At 45.6% G+C, this 17,033-nt stretch overlaps 2 pseudogenes; both read right to left on the bottom strand.

Moving 5' to 3' along the window:
* Window positions 1-11,025: 11,025 nt before the first annotated feature.
* Window positions 11,026-13,122, bottom strand: LOC136509095 (F-box protein At5g49610-like; annotated as a pseudogene).
* Window positions 13,123-14,645: 1,523 nt separating this feature from the next.
* LOC136508713 (F-box protein At5g49610-like) lies at window positions 14,646-16,828 on the bottom strand (annotated as a pseudogene).
* Between the last annotated feature and the right edge of the window lie 205 nt (window positions 16,829-17,033).

Here is a 17,033-nt window from a genome sequence, read left to right as displayed (position 1 = left end):
TCTCTAATTAGGCATTGGTTGCCTTGTTATTGAGCATTGCTAGTGAGCATCGTTAGCTTTGTGCTTTTGCTTACTAGCATGTGTAGGAGCTCCCTTGTTGCTTAAAGTACTAGTGGCATAGGTTTGTGTAACCTTGCTCCTAGAATTGTTTAGGAGAGCTCTAACTAGCCCGGCACCTTTGTTGCATAATTGTTATCTTTGCAAGGTGCTAGTGAACATATATAGTGGGGTATAGTCTTGGCTAGACCGATAGTTTTAATTCCACATTTGTATCGGTTAGCCGACGCGATTAGGTTTTAGAAAAGACTATTCACCCCCCCCTCTAGTCGCCATCTCAACCCTTCACCCTCGCCGCCGTGCCCGCGCCCAGCCGCTCTAGCGCGCCGCCTCCAGCCCAGGCGATCCGTCATGCCCTGCGCCAGCACCATCGTCGTGCCCTGCGCTAGCGCCGCCGCCGTGTCCTGCACCATCGCCGTGCTCGCCCGCGCTGTGCCCCAGCCGCCTCTCGCACAGCCATCCTAGTGCCGTCGCATCTGACCAGAGTCCACGCTTCCAAGCCCTAGCTCTACCACGTCCATGTCTTCGCAGCGCGCGCCCCTGCTCCAGAGCCTACTTTGCCAGCTTCACCATTGCAGCATCCAGATTGCGTTGATTGGCCGCCTCTAGAACCCTAACCCTAGGATTCCCAGTGGTTCTCCACATGTCGTTCCTCTGCTTTTTGGATCGCCGGTTCATCAGATAGCAAGCCCTCATTTCAATTCCATACCTATTGCTTGCTTCTTAGGGTTTCATATCTCTAGATATGTTGTAATTATTTATAAATCCAATCTATTCTAACATGCAGTGAGTCGGTGTTTCTAAGGTCTCATTAGCTGTTGTCAGTCAACTCGGGGCCAAGCTCGCGATTACGGATCGAGGCCAAGCCTCAGAAGCGACAGTTGGCAGTTGATCTTTGTCAGCGATAGTTATTCTTTTCAGATCCATCAGATGGCTGGTGTCAAGAATATCGGAGGAGGTCCCTGTGATGAGGATCTGAGGCCCCTATCTCGCCAACCTACAGATGCAAAAGGCAAGGCGACAAAGAAACTAGCGACAAAGAAGTGCAAGTACCCTGATGTAGATACAATGAGAACAGACGCAGTTGTAGAGGCCACAGAGCGCGTAAAGAGAGGAGGTACTAGGAGTGGTGTTGTTATTGCAGATCAGCTTTCTTCATCTATGAGGGCTGCACTTGAGAAGGTTGAGCGTCGTCATGGTGGTCCAGCTAGGACTGTCATGGTTGGAGGACGGCGTGTGGCTATTGATGAGAGTCAGCCTTAGGGGGGTCACAGCAGCAGCCACAGCCAGCAGAGCAAACTTAGGAGGGAGAGCAGACTAAGGAGACAGAGCAGACACCTCAGCCACAGCTTCGCTGCTCTGGTCGTACCTATGCTCCAGTCACACCGAGGTCAGAGACACAGCGGAGGGGTTCACGTCCACCGCCTAGACCACAGGGTCTGCCTCTAGTGACTCACTTGGATTTGAGAGCCGCCACGACCAAGCAGGTGGAGCAGCTTAGATTTGTTTACTTTGAGCAGTGGTTCCCACCGAGGAGGAATGACCAAGCTTTAGAGGGTTTCCACACACCACTGCAGGAAGATTTTTCTAATGCATATCTTAATAGTGGGGCAGTATTCAGATCTTAGAGGGTGTGCAACATTGAGTCCATTATAGCAGCAGCTGGAGAACATATTTGCCCTTACCTAGCTTACCTGTCAGGGCTGACAGATTTACTTGGATGGATAGACTTATATGTTCTATCTTGGGTCCGTGAGTTCTATGCTACACTTTGGATTGACTCGTTGCACAGATTCATTCACTTTGCTTTCAGAGGCAGAGATTACAAGTTGATAAGCTCTAGGGCCAGAGAGATACTTAGACTTTAGGAGTAGCCCATCCACCAACATGAGGTTTGCTATGGACTAATAGCGCCTCCTAGACGCCCTCATGGCGGTCTTGTGCCCCCTATAGATCTGGCCCGCCATTGCTTCATAGAGCCCTTCGGGGACGGGTCGAGCAGGACACCTAGTGATCTCACTCCTACTGCTAGAGTGCTTGATGCTATTATGAGGAGGACACTACTTCCGAGGATGGGGTATCGTGAGGGCTTGACTCGCATACAGCTATGGCTACTGAACTCTCTGATGCAGCAGACTGTGTTTGACATTTGGGATCTCCTTCTATCAGAGATGGAGGATACTATTGCAGAGGGGTTTAGGGGTCACAGGCAGCTGCCATATGCTCACTTGATTACATTCTTGATCCACAGGGCAGTTACTGTGAGGCCACCTAAGATGCTGATAGAGTATAGTGGTGCTACTATAGAGTTCTCTGCATACAACATGACTCAGATGATCCGCCATAGTACAGTGAGGACTCCTAGCCAGCTGCATCGTCGTCCAGAGGTGCCAAAGACTGCAACCTAGTAGGATGAGACCATCAGGGGTATAGTAGCTACTGAGGAGGAGCAGTTAGATGCTCAGCAGGAGGGGATGGTCGCGAGTGACCCCAGTGATAGCTCAGATGGTGACTACCAGCCTATCCCTCAGATGCCTCCACGACGACATAACCATGAGGCCGGTAGCTCTAGTTCATCTCCACCTGCACCACAGACATATCCTGCTCTACTTGCTATACTTGAGCAAATGAGGCAGGATCAGGCTCGCCAGGCTCAGGAGACCGCTGCTACATTTGCACAGTTTCAGACTCGGTAGGATGAGTTACAGCGATAGCAGTAGGCGATCTAGCAGCAGTAGTAGGCTATACAGCAGCAGTAGTAGGCCATGCATCAACAGCAGCTTCTCATGTAGCAGTAGCTACTTGGGTTTATGCAGCATGTTGTGATAGCTATTGGGGCTCCACCGCCATAGCCTTCACCCCTAGCTTGGTCAGCCTACCACCACTTCTATGACTCTAGCTTTGTAGCCCAGTGGGCTTTAGAGTCAGGGACCGCCAGCGCCATAGTTTCCTTCACCTACAGAGCAGGTGGCTCAGTGGTTTGCTTTGCCAGTGCCAGCCCTGTAGTTCACTCCTTTTCATACGGGCTTTACTCCACCTCAGAGTTCGTCAGTGCTCACCCCAGTTTCTAGGAGACTTGGTGCTTCATTCAGTGAGTTGACAGGGCAGCCTACTCCACCAGAGCTACATGTCCTAGGTCCTTCCACAGTTGCACCTATTACCAGGACTATAGAGATGCTCCCTTCTTCAGTTGCATCATCAAAGCCGCCTGCTACAGTCATACCTGCAGAGTCTCAGACCGCACCTGTCCCTAATCTGACCCAGACCGCTTTAGCATCGCTTCTAGCTACGGAGGGTCAGACTGCTTAGAGCTCAGGATCAGATGATGATGGCACACAGTTCTAGCTCGCTCCTCGCACCTCAGCGCCTGACTCGTCCGCTGCAGCCCCGCCGACCGATCCTTAGGTTTTGGTGTTTGACATCAAAGGGGGAGAGGGATCGAGTATGTTAGTCTTAGGGGGAGCGATACATTTAGGGGGAGTCTATCTATTAGCTTATAACTTATCTATTACATTTGGAGTTTTATGTGTGATACATCATGCATTCATGTTTACTATTATGCATTAAACTACTTAAGTGTGATCGTGATTGTGATATTTATGTGATATGTGACATGTGTGCTCTCTACTTTGAATTATTTATATGTCATATCACTTGTGTTATGCTCATTTGTTTTGTTTCCACGTTTAACTCCGATGCAAATGAGCTTTATTACTTGTACTCATGCTTATTTCATACCTTTGGAGTACATTATGTTGGCTTGGGTCATATAAGCTTGCCTAACTCTTGTGTTCTTATTAACAAAAGCTTATATGATCCAAGCATGTTAAAAACCTCAACTCTTTCACATACTCAAGGTGGTATTGTCATCAATCACCAAAAAGGGGGAGATTGAAAGCATCTAGGCCCCTAGTTGGGTTTTGGTGATTAATGACAATACGTGATTACTGTGACTAACGTGTGTTTTACAGAGGCAATTAAGTTAGGTCACTGTAATGGAGATCGATTGGGCTATCATGGTGGTCATGCCCCTACGATGGAAATCATTTCGGTTTTCAAAGGATGGACGACAAGGTTAAAGATTGACTAGTTCTAAGTGTCGTTTGGTGTTGAGGAGACACTTAGAGTAGTTTAGGACTTTGTTTTTCCTTTGGCCATACTATTAAGGGGGGTATGGACGGGTAGCTTGACCTAGGTGAGTCTAGTGGGTTAGGTGTGGTGCGCACTTGCTAAATCTAGCACTAGGTAGCTCCTAAAAAGCCCTTAGATCCATTGGAGCAAACTTCATTCACGTATGATCGAGAGTTGGAAGTGAATGGAGGGTCAAATGCTGATCGGACGCTGGTTCCAGAGTGATCGGACGCTGGCACAGAGTCCGTTCAGTTCATTTGATCAAGGTGAAATCATCTGGCATGACCGGACGCTGAGAGGTGAGTGACCGGACACTGGGTGCTAGCGTCCGGTCGACTCCAGTAAGGTTGCAGAGAAGGAAAATCATGACCGGACATGTCTGGTCAGTGCTGATCAGACGATGTCCTGCGTCCGGTCACAACTTAAACACTAGAGTTCGGAGAGAACTGACCGAAGCGTCCGGTCACCCCGCAGAGGCACAAAACGGTTCGTTTTTCAACTAAGGTTATAAATACTTCCTCCATTCGTGTGAGGGGGTACTTTTGCTCATTCCAACAGCTGAGAAACACCTTTGAGAGTGCCAAGAAGAGCAAGGTCCTAGTGAGGTGATTGAGATTTGAGAATCCCAAAGAGAACCCTCATTAGTGAAAGCAAGAGTAGCAAAGTGTGCATCCACCCTTCTCATTAGGCTTGTCGTGGTCAAGTGAGAGTTCGTGCTTGTTACTCTTGGTGATCGCCATCACCTAGACGGCTTGGTGGTGATTAGGAGTTTGGTGATCATCTGGCGGAGCTTGTGGATGATCCAACTCAAGTTGTGAGTGGTTGTAGGTGATTCACCGCGACGGAGTGTTGAAGAATTAACCCGTAGAGAGCACTTGATCCTTACGTGGATCAAGGGGGAGCCACACCCTTGCGCTGGTGCTCCAACAAGGACTAGTGGGGAGTGATGACTCTCCGATACCTCGGCAAAACATCGCCATGTTCCTCCTTCTCTCTTTACTTTAAGCATTTACTCTTATCATTTACATTCATAGAATTGCCATGCTAGAGTAGGATTGGAACATAGGTTGCTAAACTTTTGTGCGGTAGATCAATAGAAACACTTTTAGGCACAATGGGTTAATTGGGCTAACTATAGGACTTAATTATTACAAAGAATTTTAAAAGTAGCCCAATTCACCCCCCCCTCTTAGGCATCTTAATCCTTTCAACCCAAAACACTTGAAAACGTACCGTTGCAACATGCATGTATATGCAAACATCCAGATCTACTTTTGCAGTATCCATATGAAACAATTGCAATATACGTCTGAAACAGATAAAACATTTGGGACATACACTTAAAAACACCATTGCAACATGTGTAACATCCCGATCTACTTTTACAACATCGATATAAAACACTTGCAATATATCTCTGAAACATTTGAAACACTAGAAGTAGATGCTTGCAACATGCAGTTTCAGCGCAAACATCTCCTTGCCGCTTGGGAGGATGGATCCTCGTCAGCATGTGGAGTTCTATCCAGGCCGTCGTGGGCTGCACGCGAGCGAGTTCCGCCCTGGCCACGGCGAACTGGGTAGGCAGGCACGAGGATGTGCATGGGCGAGCTCCGCCTGAGCTGTCGTGAGCTGCACGTGGGCGAGCTCCACCCCTAGCCACAGTGAGCTAGGCAGGCGAAGGCAGAGGTCTTCCTGGCCGCCGACCAGGCGTCCGGCCCCATGGTGGAGGCGACAAACGGTCTCCCTCACCGCGAGTAGGCGGCGCAGCGTGGTCGGTGGAGCTCATGCATACGCGGCTAGCGACGGCTCTCGACGCTCGTGCATATGCAGACGGCGGCGGCGCTCGTGCGTACGCGACTGAAGGGCAGACGGTGCGGTGGAGTCGATGTGAATGGGAAAGATAAGATGTCCCTCTCTTTTCTTTTCTTTTTGAGAAACCGTGTATGCGGATGAGGGGAGTAGGGCTGTGGGCCGGTCCGCAGCCCAGCTAGCCGCGTCCGGACTGACCGACACGGAACAGACGCCCATGATAGAGCATTAGCGGAAAAAAAACCCAACAATTGTATCAACACCAATCACTGTATAGAACGAACTTCTCGTCAGGGTGTTTAGTAAGCCTTGTAGATTGGAACACCTCCCTTACCCAATTCAATTTATATCAAATTAACTCTCTTCATTTTTCAAAAAAAAACTCTCTTTCTCGACCAACTTCGCCCTATATTTTTATTTTGTCAACCCAACCAATTCAACTCACCAACTTTTTGAATCCTCAGGTTTGTTGTGAGAATCCATAGGTTTATAAATTTGCATAAAAGATATAGGTCCACATTAAAATTCATACCCCCTAGATCTAAAATCTTATGTTCACACTAGAATTTTATTAAAGTTAGCTAAAATTTATTGCAAACAATTCAATGCAACAATGAGCTATTTCAGGCTAATTAGCACTGCCAGATCAACATGAGCCCCACATTAAAGCCAAACACTTAAACTAAACCCCTGCGTTGACACCTTAAAACTTATTGGAAGTTAACATAAATTTTGTTGGATACTATTCAATATGATATGGATCTATTTTATGCCAATTAGCATGGTACAATCTGCATGTGGATCCTGCATCAAAAGTTGATGTTCACACCTTAGAATTTTAACAAAATTGATTGAAATTTGTAGGATATGAATCAAAATGGCATGAAGCTACTCTGTGCCAATTAGCATAGCAAGATCTACCTGTGGATCCCACGTTAAAAGTCGAAACCTAAAACTAAAAGTCTATGTTTACACATTAAAATTTTACGAAATTGAATAAAATTTATTTGATATGATTCAAAATGATATGAAGCTATTTTGTACCAATTAACATGGCAAGATCTACTTGTGGGCCTAAAAAAAGCGACTTAAAACTAAAATCTCGCGTCAAATGTTAAAATTTTAACAAAACGGACTAAAATTTGCTAAATATAATTTAATGCAATAGGAAGCTACGTAGTGCCAATTCTCATAGCTAGATGAACATGTGGGTCCCACATCAAGGTAATCTTTTTGTTAGGAACATCAAGGTAATCTATTAGCTTTAACATCTACTTCCTCCGTCCTGTCATATTCTATTATTCAAAATTTATCCTCGAATATAATGTATTCTAGAGGACAAAAAATCAGTTCTGCATTAAATACTTTTCATTTATCAACCAATCACCATTAATCATGTTGATTATAGCGTATGATTAGGAAATAGAATGAGGTTACGTGCGTCTTTTATGTTCTCTCTTAATATGTCTTAAAATTCTTAGAATGCATTATATCACAGGACATAGAGAGCAGTACATTCAATGACTCAACCCGTTTTAAACTAATAGATATGTATACTATACAATATATAGAAACCCCAAACCCATTCCAATCCATTCAAAGTGTACACATTTAAGAACTCAACCCATTAAGCCTATTTCAACTCAACCCATTAGTAGGCATAGGTGTTGGTATTAAAATGCAAATCTACTTATATTGCAAGTGCATAATTATGTCATAATATTTTTTTCCTTGGCAACATTTCAAGATTTATATCGAACTCAAAGAATAAATGAGACAGGTGAACTTAGATTAGATAATAAACAACATCTTTGCCTACAGTAGCTTCTTTACAGTGTTGTTGATCTGTTGTTGGGACTTTCACACATGGTCCAAGGAACGAGCGGTGGCAAGCGCCACTAGTAACACGTCAGTCGGTGTGGGTAAAGATTGCAACACGTTTTAATCTGTTAGAGCATCTCTAACAGATGGAGTCAAATTAATCCTCTTTCCCTAAAACCAGCAATAAAGGGGATTGAAGCAAGAAAAAAAACATTGTCCACCAGATCTTCTTTCCCTAAAGTTTTTTCTCAATCCCTCGAATTCCCACCTCAATCCTCAAATGAAGGGGAACAACCACTCGTTTTCTCAGACCCCTTTCTTTCTCCTCATCTCACTGATGTCGCGGGTCCACTGTCGTCGCCGCAAGCACGCTGGTCACCACGCCGCCACCGCGCTAGGCGAATGAGCGCACGGGCCAGCCGCACTACCGCCGCACTGGGTAGGCGAGCCCGCAGCGCCGCCGCTATGCCGGTCGAGCTTGGTTGGGGCGCTTTGCCGCCCTTGACCGATGAGCGGACGAGCGAGCAAGCTGGCCACGCCGCTCCTTGGCCGGCGTGCGAGCAAGCTAAGCGGTGGCTCCGTCATGCCCGTGAACCGAGACAGAGGATGGAGGGAGAGGAAAGAGAAAAGAGGAAGAGGAAAGGAGGGAGGTGCCACTGACATAGGGGTCCCACATATGTAACGGGGATGAGTTTTCTCAGCATGCTACATCAGGTCTCTCCTCTAAACTCCAAATCAGTTTTCTCAATCCCCTGTAGGAGATTTTCACCCTGCTTTCGGTCAGACAACCAGCCAACAGTATTTTTCTCTCACAACAAACCATTACCGGCCAGCTCAAACCAGACCAGAAACACACCCTAAGGGAAAGAGAAAAGGGAAGCTAAGCCTTACCGTACTTGAACAACTCTCGCTCAGTTTAAAATGTCCCCTCCTCATGCAGCAACCTCCAAGCTTTTACGCCCACAATACATGCCAATGCAAGCATATTATACTAGTAGTAGGTCCAAATAGGAATGAAAACTTTAAGCTACTATCTATCCAACACAAGCATATTCTTGTTGCCCCTATAACTCTCTCTCCTCTCCATTTTTTCTCTTACAATTCTTATGGTGAGGCTATTGTAGCTTCTGCAGCCACCTATCACCTGGCCCTTAGTTTAGTTCACCAAACTCCCAACTTTGGCACTATGCAAAAAAAAGATTCTCCATCACATCAAACTTGCGGTATATGTATAGAGTACTAAATGTAGATGAAATCAAAAACTAATTGCACAGTTTGGTTAAACTTTGCGAGACGAATCTTTTGAGCCTAATTAGTCAATGTTTGGACAATAATTCATAAATACAAACGAAATTGCTACAGTATTTGCCGTCACATCAAACCCTGTGCAAATGCCGATTCCGGCCGAAACTAACCGTGGCCCTACAGAATATTCACTTTTTTATCTGAGCCTAGTTGGTCTGACAAGGCATACATCAAAGCTATTGTATTAGGGGTGCTCTTACACCCTTTGATCTTGCCTACTCCCCAAAAAAGGCCTATGCCCACTCTCTCCCTTTAAAAAGCTCAACATCTCACTATCGATAAAGGTGTTGTTACCTCCATTAATATAATGGCTAGCTTACACAGCTTATTATGCTACCTGCGCAATCGCTTACTGCGTTCACTCGCCATCTTCCCACTAATGATTCTAGTCACCGCGACTAGGATTACAACTATGCATATAGGCCTAGAAACTAGATGAAAAAAATAAAGAGTAAGAACACACAACAAGAATGATCAAGCTACATGCTCTTTACTTTATCTAGTTGTTTGGCTGCAGTAGTTGTGAGTTAGAAATGAGTCAATCTTGCCTCAGGTTCCCAAAGATTCTCTGAAATCTGGTAGAGCTCTTGTATCATTTCAAATCTTTGAAATCAGGTAGAGCTCTTGTATCATTCCCTTTATAAGACTTAAGTTTTAATATATTTATCTTCTCTATTTATCTTTGAGCCAATTTACCTTCTGCAATACACTTTATCCTAATTGCTTCTGAAAGCGACGGAGAAGAAAGTTAATATTAAGGAAGGGATAGATGGGCCCACCAGCCAGCCGTTTGCTACAAACAGGTCTCCATTCCTCGTATTTTTGGCATGTTTCCTAGCGATGATTCTCTAGGTAGAAAATCATATCATGGCAGTCAATGGTTAATCCAGAGCGAATAAAACCAAGGGCCTCTTTGGTAGAGCACCACCTGATTCTGATTCTCTATGGCTGATTCTCTAAGAGAAGTGATTCTGTGGCTGAAAGTGATTCTCTTTGATTCGTTAGCAAAATCATGACAGAATCAGGAGAAACTACTTTTTTCAGCTCTCAGCCTCCTAGTTCATTTCAGAGAATCATTTCACGGAATCAACAGAGAATCACTTCTCTTTGAAAAATTGTTTGGCAGAGCTCCTGCTGGATTCAGCAGAGAATCAGCTCTGGGAGCTCTGCCAAACGGGGCCCAACAAGTTGTCAAGTACTGGCAGGTTTCTGCAACAAAATACTCTGATAGTAACTTGTAGCCACTCTTTCAAGTGAAAAATGCGGGCATGAATATGTTGACCATCACAAGGAATGGAATTATGTTCACATGGCTCCCTGCCTCACTCATTGCAACACAAGATGTTTCACTGTTAGAACACATGATAACACAACCAGAAACATCTAAATCTATTGATATCATTTCAAATCTATTGATAACACAACCGGAAAGCCTAATTGCGAAAATCAAGGAGGAAGCAAGAACCTGAGGCTCAAGGAGATTATCTCGAGAGAGTAGTCCTCTAGTGGAGCTCTTTGACTTTATAATTTTTCCCTCCTTATTGAGCTTCTATTTCATGTTTAAACTCACTCTTCCCTATGCCGGGTAGAACTCCTGCTGGTCGTTTCAAAAAGAAAAAAAAAAAAAAGGAAATTTGGCCAAGCATCGCAGTTGACAGCACTAGATATGTGCACATAAAAAAACAAAAATAAAACATGTTTGCATTGCTACAAGGTCAGTCCTACTAAATGTCCCAGGTGCATTCAGAATAGTTACTTGGAAATTATTCAGCCCTACTGCATAAAAATCAACATAAAAAGGCAGACAAATGACAGAAGTCAACACTTGTTCACAGATAACTTGCTTTCTAAATTCATTACATCCTTATCAGTAACAATAAAAACTTGTACAGTTCCAGAACAGTATAATTATCAGCAAAAAATATATTGCTGGCATGATTCAAAGGCAAAAAGTCCTCATCCACTACATCGCTAATCTTGAAATAGTGCGTTTTAGAAACACATGCCTGTCTGAGGATCATAATTCAGTCTTGATGCATCTTTGATATTGCCTGATGCAGCTGATAACTGAGAAAAACATTGTAGTGCTCATAAGTCATAAAAATCACAGATAGAAGAATGGTATACTCATTTCCATCTTTAAGGACAAAATATCACTCGCCAATCACAATAAAGAATGGCTCCTCCAACACGAAACTCAATTGATCAATCAAGCTAGAAACCACTTGGAATGTCAGCTTACATGGATTCATATCTAAGCAGCATGATCTGAAGACAAAATTATTTGCCAATCTTAAACGGTCTTCATATCTAAGGCTTCTAAGCAACATGGTATGAAGACAAAAATATGTGCCATTTATCTACTGATTGGCACAAAGACATGGAGATTCAGTTTAGTCCAGTATACCCTTCTAAAGAAACCAATGACAAATCTGAGCAATCCTAGTTGACACTAGGTGATGTTAATGCCCTTGTGTATAATGGAACATATGGTAGAAACGGGCGATGCACATTGCATCTTAAATCAAGTTCAATCTTGACCACTTCTCCAAGAGTACAGATAACATGCACATCCTTGTGTTTCATATCATAGACCATCAGTGTTTTCTGCTTCAAATCATAGAAGAAAACCAAATTGGCATTTGGATGAAATGCAGCTATGCAGTAGTCCCATCCCCCTCGTGGTCCAAATAGGTTCGGCTTGTCGATGCTTTGCTTGAGGATCCATGTCCACTCCTCGCTGTCCTGATCCTCAAGAACATAGATTGACAGGTCATGATCGTACACATAAAGCAGGCGCCCCTGAGAGTGGCTGATGGTAGAGGAACGGCCATAACTTGCATTGTGCCGCATGTCAATAGAAAAGAGGCCACCATAACTTACATTGTGCGGCACATGGGAGATCCTCCATGCCTGCACCTCTGTGTCCACCGAGATGACAGCAGCATTGGAGACGTTGCAGAAATGTAGGAAGCCACCGAAAAAGGTCATCTGTCCGGAGAAGCGGATGTCCCAATGAACCCACATGTCGTTGTTTTCCTTGAAAACCCATCTGCCAGTTTCGGATGAGTATATCTCCACTGCCACGACAAAGAACAAACCCTTGTGGAAGTAGCATTCCTGCACCAGCTGAAACACATGGAAATTTGTGGAGAATGCTGGATCAAAGCCTAGCGCTGCGGACCAGGTATCCGGTGGACCGTACAGCCCCTGGGTGTGCCTCGGTTGGGGCACTGCAACCCACTCCCCGGTGGCCGGATTGCACACGACGTAGAAGGCCGTTCCCTTGTTTCCTGGCACCGCAAGAGGAGCAGCCCGTTGCAAGAGTCCAGCAGATCCATGTCCCAGCAGGTGGGGGGCAGGAAGGAGAGAGCCGTATCGACCCCAGGCGGAGACGTGGGCAGGCCGACGAATCCACGGGGCCAGGGCGGGTGGCTGCCGCGGTGACGGGAGAAGAAGAGCCCCGACAGCGTCTGCGCGAACCTGCCGCGGTGGTCCGGATCGGAGATGAGGGTCCGCCAGGCCCGCGACACGCACTTGCAGCGGCAAAGCGACTTGGCCGGCAGCCGCGCGAGGATCTCGACGATGAGCTCGTCCGGGAGGACGGCCGCCCGGCGGCTCCCACCTTCCTCCATCCCTGCGATTGGGTTGAGGACCCGATTGGATTCACTGCGGTTATTTTTCGCTGGGGTTTTAGGGGATCGAAACTCACTTGATTGCTTGCTCAGCTCTCGTACGGCCCAGAAGAGGAATAACCCCCGCCGCTGCAGATCATCGCCGGCGTCGCCAAGACCCGCAGCAGGATGTGTGTTCACTCGTGCGCCGCTGCCCGCTGGCTGCAGTCCGACTGTGCGAGAATGCGAGCATAGGAGGCGGACGGGCCGTGGGTGCCTTGCGTTCAGTCTTTGTCTTTGCCTACTGCTCAGAAAACTTTCCGAAACAAAAATGCAGGTGCCATGGGAACTGCTTGATGATGCTGGACATAACGAGAGCAGCAGGGGCCAGGCAAGCCTGACTGATAGTATAAAATCAGAAATACTATATAACACACATGTGTTTTAGCATAAAAAAAACACATGGATTTTCTCTCTCTCCCTTTCTATTTTCAACGGTCTCCGAAGCGCACGCGCGTTCTGGGCACTGGAGACCGTCAGTCACGTTCCGTCAGACCTCGCTCCGATCAGTCACATGTGTTCTGTGCACACGTGTTCTGCGCACGCGCGTTCCGTCAGTCGCGTCGTAGTCCTCCCGGCCCCTCACTTCGATCAGACCTGGACGCGATTTGTCCTTTTGTCCTTGCATAGAAAAAAATTGTTTCTTGTGATATGTAGATCTGTGATCTTGTTATTTGTAATTGTCTAGAGGTAGAAGAAGGCTGAAGATAGAAGGAGGATGGAGGTTGTTGGATCTTAATTCTATGGTGTAAAAAAATTCATGTGTTGAAACTGCATAAAACACATGCAATCTGTTCATTTCGTCGTAAACGATCCTGGATTATTTACTGCTGGCTGGTTTGGTGTGAGAGAAAAATACTGTTCCAGCTTATAATCCACGATCGTATACGAGCAAGCGAACAGGCTGATGGTTGTTGGGTAGACAGACTCTACAAAATAGGATAACAAACCACCTCTATTCTCAGTTTCAGCACAATCTTTTTCTAATATACTGTCAGGTTCCTTCAACAAGACCCCTGTAGTAACCACTCTTCAAAAAATGTTGGCACTATATCGTCTCCACAATTGCCATGTTGTTTCCTACGACCGAAGATGTGTATTTGTCCACTGAGTTAGCACAATAAATCCAGTTATGCTATAGTTGACTCGAACGAGAAAAAATTTAATCCATGAACACCATTTCAAAAAATAAACGAATTTAAACATACATTGCAGTTAATCAACCAGACATGGTGATACACAACAAAATGGAAATTAAACTATATGTTTGCATTCCCACAAATGCAGTTCCACGATTGCTCTTGGTACTGCATGTTCCAAATGGAATCAGGCTAGTAAGCTAGTTACTAAAACTGAAATCAATCAGCATTGAATAAATTCTGCATATAAAAGGTGGAGAATACAAGAAACCATTCCTTCGTGATAGGCATGGCTACATAATAAATCTCATTAAAATATAAGTTTCAGCTGAATTCAACGGCAATCAGTGCTCCTGTCACAACACTTCAAATGGTGCTTCAAAACTCACTGTTCGGTGTTCGCTTATCTTAATCCTTCAGAACCCGAATTTCATGAAAATTCTACTTCAATCTTTAACAGTTAATGCACACATCCTTAAAATATTGCTTGATGCAGCCAGCTGACCAAAAAATGTTGATCCTACAGATTTCATCATGCCAGTCAATGGTTAATTAGCGAAAGCCATCAGTAAGTGGTTTCTTCAATGAGATTCCCTGAAGTAACCACACTTTCAAATGCCAACCATATCCATAATTGGCCATTGCTGTTTGTTAAAGCCAAAACGCTAGCATGCCTCACTGTTTGCAAAACAACCAGACACTGGTATCACCACCAGACCCATATAGATCCATCAATATCATTTCAAATAGCTAAGAAATTTGACCAAGATCTGCGGTTAGCAACAAAAAAATGCAGGTACATCATAATAAAACCACACATTGCATTGCCACAAATATAATAACAAGTTGCTCCAAGTGCACTCAGAATAGTTACTAAATTAGGAATTATACAGCACCAAACAAGTGGAATAACAAAGGCAGATAAACAAGAAAACATAAAGACTCTTAACAGGTAGTCTACTTTCCAATTCATTACATCCAGAATTACTAGTAACGTCTAAGACTTGTACCCATCCAACATAGTAAATAGAAGATAGGATATATTGCCAGCATGGTTCAAAGGCACGAAGGCCTCATCTGCCATGCTGCTGAAACCAATGCTTGAAATTTCAATCTTCTTGTCAAGAAGCTTCGGAAGCACATGTCTGCGAAGATGATGCATGCATCACTGATATTGACTGATGTAGCCAGCTAATTGACCAAAGCATTGATAGCAGCTCATATAAATTGTGGATGGCAGATTGACACAAACATATTTCCATCTCAACAGCACCGAAACCCTCTTGAATCACCAAACAAAGCTAATCGCAACAACAAGTAGTTCCTCCATCATGAAACTCCCTAAAATAATTTAGTTTACCAGCTCCTTCTGAAGAAATCAATGCCAAATTTGGACCTTGTATTGAATGTCGTGAGCATTTCTAGCTGAGACTAGATGATGGTAATGCCCCTGAGTACAACAGAACATATGGGAAAAATTTATGATGCACATCTTCTGTTGGTAGAAACTCAAAATAGGGCACTTCTAGAGTACAGATAACATGCACATCCCTGTGTTTCATATCATAGGACACCAGTCTTTTCTTTAACCAATCATAGAAGAAGATCAAATCGCTGTCTGGATGAAACGCAGCTGTGTAGTAGTCCCATACCCTTCCTGGCATTCTTGGTCCAAATAGATCTGGCTTGTTGATGCTTTGTTTAAAGATCCATATCCACTCCTCACTGTCATGATCCTCAAGAACATAGATTGACATGGCATCACTTGAGTCGAGATTGCTATCAACATAAAGTAAGCGGCCCTGAGAATGACAGACAGAACCAGAGCCACAACCATTTTCCCTCACTCGGGAGATCCTCCATGTCTGGCCCACTGTGTTCACCGACACGACTAAATTGCATATCATGCAGAAATGCAGGAAGCCTTTGAAATAGGTCATTTGGCCCATGTATTGGACATCTTCTATGTATGGGGCTTCTCTGAGAATCCATCTTCCCGTTTGGGACGAGTATATCTCCACTGCCCAGACGATGAATTCGTAATGATCCAACTCCTGCACCAGCTGAAACACATGGAAATGCGGGGAGATGGACGGATCGAAGCCTAGTGCTGCTGTGCTGCTGTCTATGGGTGGACTGACACCGTCAGAATAGCCAACCTGACCCGGGACGCGGCTTGGTTGGGGTAAGGTAACCCACTCCCCGGTGGCTGGATTGCACACGACGTAGAAGGGTGGTGGTGAATGTCGTTGCCAATATTCCTCGCTCCGCAAGAGGAGCAACCCGTTGCAAGAGTCCAGCAGCTCACAGGTGGGGGGCAGGAAGGAGAGAGCCGTATCAACCCCGGGAGGCGTAGGCAAAACCGAGGACATAGACAAGCCGATGAAGTCCCAGATCGGGCGCTGCCGTAGGGACGGGAGAAGAAGAGGCCCGACAGCATCTGCGCGAACCTGCGTCGGTTGGCCGGATCGGAGATGAAGGCGCGCCAGGCCCGCGAGACGCACTTGCAGAGGCAGAGCGACTTGGCCGGCAACCGCGCGAGGATCTCGACGATGAGCTCGTCCGGGACCGGGAGGACGGCCGCTGCCGCCCGGCGGCTCCCTTCCTCCATCTCGACGGAAGAGGTGCAGCAGAACCTGCGATTCATGCGGCGGCGCCTGGTTACCATCGGGACCCGAATGGATTCACTACGGTTATTTATCGCTGGGATTTGGGGGGCATTGAGAGTCGATTGCTTGCACACCTCTTGTGCGGACCCCAATCAACCGTCGCCGGAGAAGATGACGGATGGGAGGGGCGGGGAGCCGGCGACCTTTTTTTTTTTTCGCTTAAGCCTCCTCACCCCCATCCATGGGTCATGATCCAGTTTCCAAGTTTACCCAAGTTGGTTGGTTTACACATGATATGTTGCCGACATATTAAGCTTCAAACCATTAGTAACTAGGAAGAAATGCTTCGTTAAGCGGATACCAAATTCGGACCTGCACAAGCTAACAACAGTGTTCTCATGGTAGCAAATATTATGCCAGCCATTGTCTGATTCATGACTCATGAGTAATGACCAAAGTAGCTCTTAACAGGAATCATTTTGGCT

Source organism: Miscanthus floridulus, chromosome 15 (assembly GCF_019320115.1).
Source record: "Miscanthus floridulus cultivar M001 chromosome 15, ASM1932011v1, whole genome shotgun sequence".
NCBI classification, from domain to species: Eukaryota; Viridiplantae; Streptophyta; class Magnoliopsida; order Poales; family Poaceae; genus Miscanthus; species Miscanthus floridulus.
The sequence above is the reverse complement of the archived record's forward strand: the minus strand, read 5'-3'. Positions and strand labels throughout refer to the sequence as shown.